Genomic DNA, 9,131 nt, shown 5'->3' with positions numbered 1-9,131 from the left:
CAAAATGGATACAGGTGAGAAAAAAAACCTGATGAAAATGCTGTTTTTTCTGGTGCAACCCCCCCCCCACCCCCACCACCATAGAGCATGCACTGTCACACACACAGATCCCCTTTAAACTGACAATTTATTACAAAGCCGTGCACTATAACCACGAATCATAAAAATGATTGAGTTGATTTTTTTTTTACAACACCCACTGAAAGTGACCCTTTTTTGGCTGCAGGAACGACAAAATAAACTGCTAAATAAACTGCAAAATCCTGGAAGGATCTTCACCTTCATCTTTTTATTTTACACCTTAAAGCCTCTGGTCCTTCAGTTATAACAAAAGCTCAAAGAGGAGGCATCCTACTGTCAGTCACGACTACACAGTCTCCTTCCTTGTAAAAGGCAGAGATCCATTAAGCCTAAAAAAGCTGCAAATTTATCAGCTTTAAATCTGACGGTGTGAATGATTTACTGTTTTTTTTCACAAGCTTTTGTGAGCTCAGGTTAGATGGGATGCTGAACCGTGATGGCAAGATGACACATCTGGTCTGACACACACACACCGACACACAGGGTCACTTTACATATGACAGTGAGCCACAAAACACAACAAAGAGCCTGCATGCTGTCCAAGTATGTGCATCATCCTTAATAGCCTTATGTGTGTGTGTGCGTGTGTGTGTGTGTGAGTGTGAGTGTGTGTGTGTGATCCATGGTTTGTCTAAGCGCTGGTAGACAGGGCCGTGGTCATAAATCTGCCCGGCCGTAACCACGGTGATTTGCAAGTTCAGAGAAACCATAAACATCCGCACTGAGCGGCCCGCTGCCCTCAGAGGAGGCTGAATTAAGTGGTGAGTGAGTGTGTGTGTGTGTGTGTGTGTGTGTGAGTGTGAGTGCCAAGTGTGTGTGTGTGTGTGTGTGTGTGCATCCCTGGTTGAATGAGTGTGTATGAGTTTGCCCAAGGGCATTCCTTGCTGGAGATGAGAGGCGAGTCCGGTGATTGGTCGAGGGTCCGAGGGGTCATCAATCTACGCTGCTCCATTGGCTGTGACGGTGGAGGGGAGGGGTTAGTGCAGCTGGTCAATTAGCTGCTGTCAGCTTTCTAATCTGGAACATTCTTCAATATTAGATGGCGTGCGCAGAGGATCACCGGGGCCAAACTGGATCCACTACACTTCTCTGTCCTGTGCTTTTTAGTTTCTCATTTATTATTTATTTATTTTCTCATTTATTGGCCTTCAGAGGCAATTATTGAAGCTGAAAAAGTGCCTTTTACCGTGTTATTTTTTGTCTCTTTCAATAATCCTGATGACACCTGCCCTCCATATCAGCACGACAGCAACAATAAACTAGTGTGAATCAGAAGGAAACAGCACTTTGGTAGTTTAAAGTCATTTGAAATGATCACATGTACGTCGCCTAATAGAATAATTGCATAGTGTGTTGTGTTGAGGGGATAGCACTTCTTGTCTTTTATTGCACATTCAAGCATTTTCAGATCATCAATGGGGCAAAGACGCTGCTAGTGCCTTTTGGCTATTTGGGTTGCAGAACTATGTTGAATAAAATAAAATAAAATAAAATAAAATAAAATAAAATAAAATAAAATAAAATAAAATAAAATAAAATAAAATAAAATAAAATAAAAAAGGTTGCATGTGTCAGTTTTTTTGCATACAATATCCGTGGTATTTGTGCTAAATATAAAATTCGTAAGGTGTGCAGGTAGCACATGAAAGAAGGTGTGTGCATGAACGTGAGGAAGAGAAAGGGGCTGTTGGAGGTGTCTAGTATTTTTTCCACTTTAATTATATTTTTATCTTCCTTCTCCCTCTTCTCATCTCCTTCTCTTAATCATTTTTATTTTCGCCCCTCCTCCATTTTTATCCCCAACCCTTTCTCTTTTATAGGAGGAAGGATGGACAGTCCAATCTCCTGCAAGATTGTTTTCGGTTCCAGTAGGATCCTACAGTAGCTACAGGATGTCTTTTTACAACTGCTGCATTCAGTGAGCTACAGATAAATTAGGATTAAGTCAATAAGAAAGCATGATAGAGAATAGAGAAGGCACACACCAGTTTCTTATATGGTTGGACCACAACATTGCTCTAAATCTGCCCACTGTAACACACACTGTATCAGTGGACAGACACCATTGACGGTCTCATGTAAAATCAATCCAGAAAACAGCTTTTAGATTGTGTGTGTGTGGCCAGTGATGGTGACATCGATCCAGCGAGGAAAAAATACTGCAAATAGCTCGCTGAGACTTCAATATCTGGGACAAAAGTCTCTGTCGCCTTCGAGTGGATTTATAAACAGCACAGGATTATATAGAAAGAGCAAGGAAGAAAGAGCGACTACATGCAGAGAAGCGGTTCCTCTTAAAAAGCATTTATGTGATGTTACTCCGTGTCATGATAATGGGGTTAATTCAATATATTGCAATACTGTAAGCAAGGCGATATATTGCAATTTTTTAAATCTAATTTTAGGAAAACTGTCATAGTATAAAAAACACACCACCGCAATCATAACAGCGGGATCTGCATTTGCATTTATCACAGTCCCTGTAACATCAACCATCATAGCACACGACTGAGTCAATCTTTGCATGTAAACTATTGATTCAAAATCAAGAAGTTTGAGAATCGATACAGTATCACAAAGCATAATACTCAATATTTTCTAACACCCCTAATTACAAATACTCAATACTTTAATAGATTAACTTAAACTGTATGTGTTTTTCTTGTAGAACATATAAAACACACATTAATACGGATAAATGTGGTTCGTTTTATCACCATGTCGTCCACTCAAAAGATAAACAGAATTCAGAGCGAGGTGTGATTTCTACATCCATCTGCATATTGTTCTATTGAAATGAGTGGGAACTAAATGGCAACCCCGGCGCTGCTAAGTGATCTTTGCAAGGCCCGGGCCATCTGTGGAGCATCTGTACTGAATGAAACTGTTTTTTTGCAAAGACAGCAATTCAGGAGGTACCGACAACGACAAAAACTGCTGAAGCCGACTTTAAAAAGGATGCTGGGCAAAGTGCAGGAACATCTAAATGAATGTTTTCAAGCTGCTGCACGAGGCACTAATAGAACCAAGGTTTTTATTTTCTGTCGTTCGGGATGCTGAACTCTCTTGCTCTGAATGCTATTTAGGAAAAGTTTTTCCTTTTCAGAGGAGAAGCTGGCTAACATCTTTTACAAAACGCAGTGATAGAGAGAAATCACAACAGATCATTTCAAAGATTTTGAACAGGGATCACTGGATACGTTCCAAACTCAGTGTTAAGCTTCCTCTAAAGTGCTTTAGAAAGTAAATCTAGTTGAAGCCAATGAAACGTCCTTGAGTATTGACAGAATATAAAAATCCATTTCTGCCCTCTCTGTTTTATTGGGGAGACCCCTTCAGCTTAATGGGCATTACTCTCTCACAATGTACTGAATATACAAACCGCAGCCAGGCTGAGTCATCACCAGCTGTATTATCGTTTGTACTGAGCAAAGTAACAGCAGACTGTTCATCCCATTTGTTCACAAAATAAAAAGCAGTCATTGCAATGTCACCACTCAGTGTGTAAAACAGTACTTTTACTGTGTATTCTGCTGATGGTGTGTGCACACGCAGGTGCATATATTCAATACATTCTTCATATTCTCTATTTATTCATTGAAATAAAAAAGGGAAAGGGTTGATTTTCTTCTTTAAATATCCTTAGCCTGTGTGACACTTATACAGGGATTGAAAGAGAATACTTAACTCAAGTAAAAGTACTGTTTCTTTAAAAGTAATTCAAGTAGAAGTAAAACATGTATTAATATATGTATGTAGATACAAGTAAAAAGTCAGTTAAAATGTACTCTGAGTAAACGTTACTGCGTTACATTTTGAAAAGAGAAAGGTATTGGTGGTGCATTACACCAGTCATTATTTAAGATAGATGATATTTTTATTTTATTTTTACCTAAACTACGGCTGGTTTACTTACCTTTTTTTTATTCAGTATGCAACTTGAAATGCAGCAAAGTACAATACTTGGGATAAAAAAAAGTTAAGTACAAATAAATTGTACATGAATACACACACACACAAAAAAAGATGAAATGTAATTTATTATTTCCTCTCCTGCAGTTACAGCAACAAGCGCTGATGAAAAAAAAAGAGCAGACAGACATGAAAACCACATTTTCTTCCAGTCAACAATCTATGCACTCACATCCCCGACTCCACGGTGATCTCTTAAGACTGCAGGGAGAACAAGATTAGAAAGCAGAGACGGGGAATTATACCATAATGACATGCTAAACACATGTTCACACATACAGGCAACACGCTGCATCACATATCGCCATCAACCTGTCGCTTTCTTCTTCTTCTTTTTCTTTTTCAGTTTCATTTTATAATCACAACCCCATGTTTGTTTTTGCCAGCTATAATGTTAATTATAATGTGACACTTCACCTGATTAGACTGTTATCAGGCCATTAAATAGACGTTATCAGTCGCTATAAGCACCATAGATGAAGGTCATTAGGGGCCCTGCTACACCTACCATGTTGTAAAAGTGAAAGTGAAGCTTAAGAGCAACACGTTCTAACATGTAAAACGTTTTGAATACAAACAAAAAGGCAACAAAACGACTACTTCTTTAGGTTTAGGCAAAAAAAACACTTTGTTTAGTTTAGGGAAAAAATTATGTTTTGGGTTAAAATAGCTACGAACACAAAGACAACTATACATTGTTGGTTTCACACAGGATGCGAACTCCGTTCTCCTGGATGAAAACCCTGTGTTTTAATTACTATGGTCTCCAGAGGTCACTGTCGTGTTCTTGTATACCTTCTTTCGGTGATCTACCATGTGAATAGATGATAAAACCTACTAGTGGGTATAGTAGGCCCCTATTGACCCATATCTATGGGGCTTATAGCGACTGATAACGCCTATTTAACAGCCTGACAACAGTTTAATCGGCCAGACATTTCTCACTTTGGTGCAGGGCAGTTTTCAAAAGAACAAAACTCTATTTTATTGCCCAATTAAAGGTTATTATGCATGTCTTTTTGTTCCAACAATTTTAACCAGTCGAAAGTCTCACATGCAGAGTGAGAGATGGCAAGAAGTCCTGAAGGAATTCTGTCTAACATCATCAGCAATAATACAATAATCCCCTTAGTCTGCAGGGAGATCACGGATTAGAGTAAGAGACAGACAGAGAGAGGAAAAACAGTGACGCAGGACGAGATTGTTTGAGGAGCAAAGGCACAGAGGAGGGAAAGAAGTGAGAAGAGAGCAGGGGAGGAGAGGAGGAGAAAGAGCGAGAAAAGGAAGTAGAGAAAAAAAGGGTGTAAAGGCACAACACAAGAGTTAAAGACAAATAGCAGAAGACAACAGAGGAGAGTAAAGAAGGAGAGAAGAGAAGCAAGATGAGACAGAAAAAGAGCAGAAAAAATTCCCCTGAAGAGTGTCTGTGTCTCCGGAGAGGATCAAAGATCAGAGAGACGAGTGACCTTGTGGTCATCTGTCAGCCCCTCTGACGCCGCTGGAGGCAGGATATCTCTCCAGGGAACGAACACACCGACACACACACAGATGAACACACACACACACACACACACACACAGTACACGGAGGAGAACATATGCGTGTTCCCACATTCCCACTCACACATCTAAACAAAGCAAAGGCATGAAATAACTCGCCGCACAACACAAAAGCTGTTTTCACCTACTGAAGGGAGTAAACAGGATGGTGTCGCATTACATCATAAAGGCTTTTATTGTACAGATTGGCTGGCACCAGCACAGTCGGTCTATTTTCAACTTTCTCATATTCAGTCTCCTGTCTGTCTGACACACTCACAGTATTTCATATATGTCACTCTCACATTTTACAGAAAGTCTACTGTGTAGACATAAAGGATTGATTCACACAGATTATACAACGTGCACTTTCTGGAAATGTTTCTGAGCTTTCAGCCACACCTCCTGCCCTCATCTGTCTGTACTCATTATTCAAAAATGACGTCAAAAACAGGGTGAACAGTTTCATTTTAATGAGGAAAAGGTTCTGTGTTCTCCATTTCAATCGTTCCAGAAGCCACCTCGGCCTTTGAAACAGCACTGTGATATCAGAGGAAACAGCAACAATACAGGAACGATTTTTTTCGGCCATGATTACACTGTATTTATTCTCAGGCCACTGCTTCTCTCTCACACACACACACACACACACAATTATGCGAAATCATTTGGGCTTTCCATCTTTTCAGTGTGGGTAAAAATGCTGTGCAATTATTTTAATGTTCACTGATTTAAGTTAAGTTGATTTGTGTTAATAGCAAGGATAAAATCAATAGAAATAAAAGTGCAGTATGTCAAAAAGCAGGCTGCAACATTGGAGTAGTCTGCATATGTGTATGTACACCACAGTCTATTTATGGGCACTTGTCCATTCTCCTCCTCCTCCTCCTGAGCATCCTGTGGACGGTGTTAGCTTTTCCTCTCACTTCCCACCCCTGAAAAAACCTCTGCTGAGGTGGGACACACTGTGACATCTTTTGTAATCCAGGTGGGTGTTTATTGGGGAAACAGCACAGTGAAATGTGGGAATCAAACAGTGCGTCCACAGTGGTGCTGATGGAAGCAGTGCGAGAGAGCAGAGGTGTCATCACCAGCTTCCCCAGAGACAACGGCCCAGAACGAAAGCCTTCTCAAAATCCTGACACAACACAATTTGAACACTTTTTTCTAACACTTATGAGATTACTGTTTGGCTGCATTATAAGTGAATTCTGCTCTCAGTCAGCCTGATGTTACATGCAGCTGTCTGTGGCACAGCTGAGGTTTCGGTGGTTGTCTCACTGAAATGTGGCTAAAGTCTGATGCAGCAGTAATTAACATTTTAAATCCGGAAACCCATGTGAGAAATCTCGCCTCGTGCAGGAAACCAAAACATTTTACCACTCTTGCTTTATGGGAACCCAACAGATGTTGGCCCAGTTAGCGTGCTGGGTGCCAGAGTGAAAATACCAGGGTCAGATGCATTAGACATGCTGTGTAAGGACAGACTCGATGTTGTTAAATCTGACTCCATTCTGAGATGGAGAGATTACACATCGTCTGGTTCTGTTGTTTATATCCTCAGGTTTTTTTAGTATTTATTTGGACTACATGTTACAAATACGTGTCTTAGAAAGATTATCAGATGGAAAATGAAATGTTTATGTCTCACATAAAGGCAAACTTTACATAAGCATTGTATTGTATTGTTGGTTAAACAACATAGGAAAGTCCCAAACACTGTGAATGGTGGGCGTCACAGAAGAATGGAGGAAGTTCAGGAAGAATTGAAGGAGGGTCACAAAAGCAAGAGAATGGAGAGAACAGAAGAGAATGATTTGAAGTTTTTTTTTTATGTTGGAGTGTGGTGAATTTCAGGAAGGAGACCAAGCATTTAAATCATAAAAACAGAAAAACGACAGGCCTGATTTTCCTGAAATTTGGTCCAAAGGTGTAGCATGGGCCAAGGAAGAATCCATTAAATCTGAAGCACTTGACAGATACTAGGGCTCTCAATCAATTAAAATATTTAATCGCGATTAATCACATGATTTTCCATAGTTGATTGCGATTAATCGCAAATTAATTACAAATTAATCACACATTTTTATGGGAGTGGGCAAATATGCTTGCTCTATGCAAATGTATGTATATAGATATTATTAGAAATAAATTAATATAGCAAAACAATGATAAATATTGTCCAGAAACCCTCACAGGTACTGCATTTAGCATAGAAAATATGCTCAAATCGTAACATGGCAAACTGCACCCAAACAGGCAACAACAGCTGTCAGTGTGTCAGTGTGTTGACTTGACTATGACTTGCCCCAAACTGCATGTGATTATCATAAAGTGGGCATGTCTGTAAAGGGGAGACTCGTGGGTACCCATAGAACCCATTTTCATTCACATATCTTGAGGTCAGAGGTCAAGGGACCCCTTGGAAAATGACCATGCAGGTTTTTCCTCGCCAAAATTTTGCATAAGTTTGTAGTGTTATTTAGCCTCCTTCTAGTATGACATGTTAGTACCAATGGATTCCTTAAGTTTTCATATGATGCCAGTATCGTCACTTTCGCTTTAAAACTGAGCCCGCTACAACCTCCAAAATATCGATATCCCAAGTTGCAGTAATACGTTAAAGAAATTAGTAGCGTTAAAACAAATTTGCGTTAACACAATATTATCGCGTTAACTTTGACAGCCCTAGCGGATATAAAAATTTCACTTACGTTAACATTGTGTCATATGACCTTGACGGAGTTCTACGCTCTCCGAGTGCCCTTCTAGTTTATGTATGTGGCTCTATTTCTATGTGGGTTCTATGGCCTTGATTTTAGCACTTAGTTCAGAGAAATCTGACAGTTGAAGCTGCATTTAAATCATTGCTCTGAAATGACTCACATTGTGTGGGTTTGTGACCAAAAATTGGAATTTTATCACAATGGTTTCTCAAACCTGGCATGCTTATTTGTGATAAAGACAAACTGTAAACCCTGTAAACCCATTACCTTGGAAACAAGCCGTCGGCAAACAAGCATTTTCTGTTTGCTGCGATGCTGATGTTATTTTTCCATCTCTGGCTGCAGGATAAGTTGTCAAATCAAAACTTTAAGGACGAGTTTGGCAACAACACTTGTTTTATACGTCGACTTTTGAGAGGCTTTTGGTAGATTAAACTGACTTTTACTTATTGCAGCAACATTTAACCAATATGCCAAATATGCATGCTTACAAACATGTACATTAAAGGTTAAGGTCAAAGGTTTTTTTCTTCCATATCATTTAAAATTGTAGAAAAAGTGAAGAACAAATCAACTGTCAGCCCAGTAAACACTGTACTTGAATGAATATCTGCTCCCTCTTTCACACTGCCCTCCTCTTCATTTCCCCATAACTCACACTGTACTTGTTATAACCTCCTCCATCCAACTCTTTCCCGTTAACCCCTGCTCCCCTCCCAACCTGTGCCGTCCTTATTTTCCTGTTTCTCTACAATTTTCTCATTCAGGTTTTATAGCCTTTTTCTCGCTCACCGCATCATCTCTCTCTCTCTCT

This window comes from Sebastes fasciatus, chromosome 7 (assembly GCF_043250625.1).
Source record: "Sebastes fasciatus isolate fSebFas1 chromosome 7, fSebFas1.pri, whole genome shotgun sequence".
Taxonomy (NCBI): Eukaryota; Metazoa; Chordata; class Actinopteri; order Perciformes; family Sebastidae; genus Sebastes; species Sebastes fasciatus.
Note: the sequence above shows the minus strand (reverse complement) of the source record.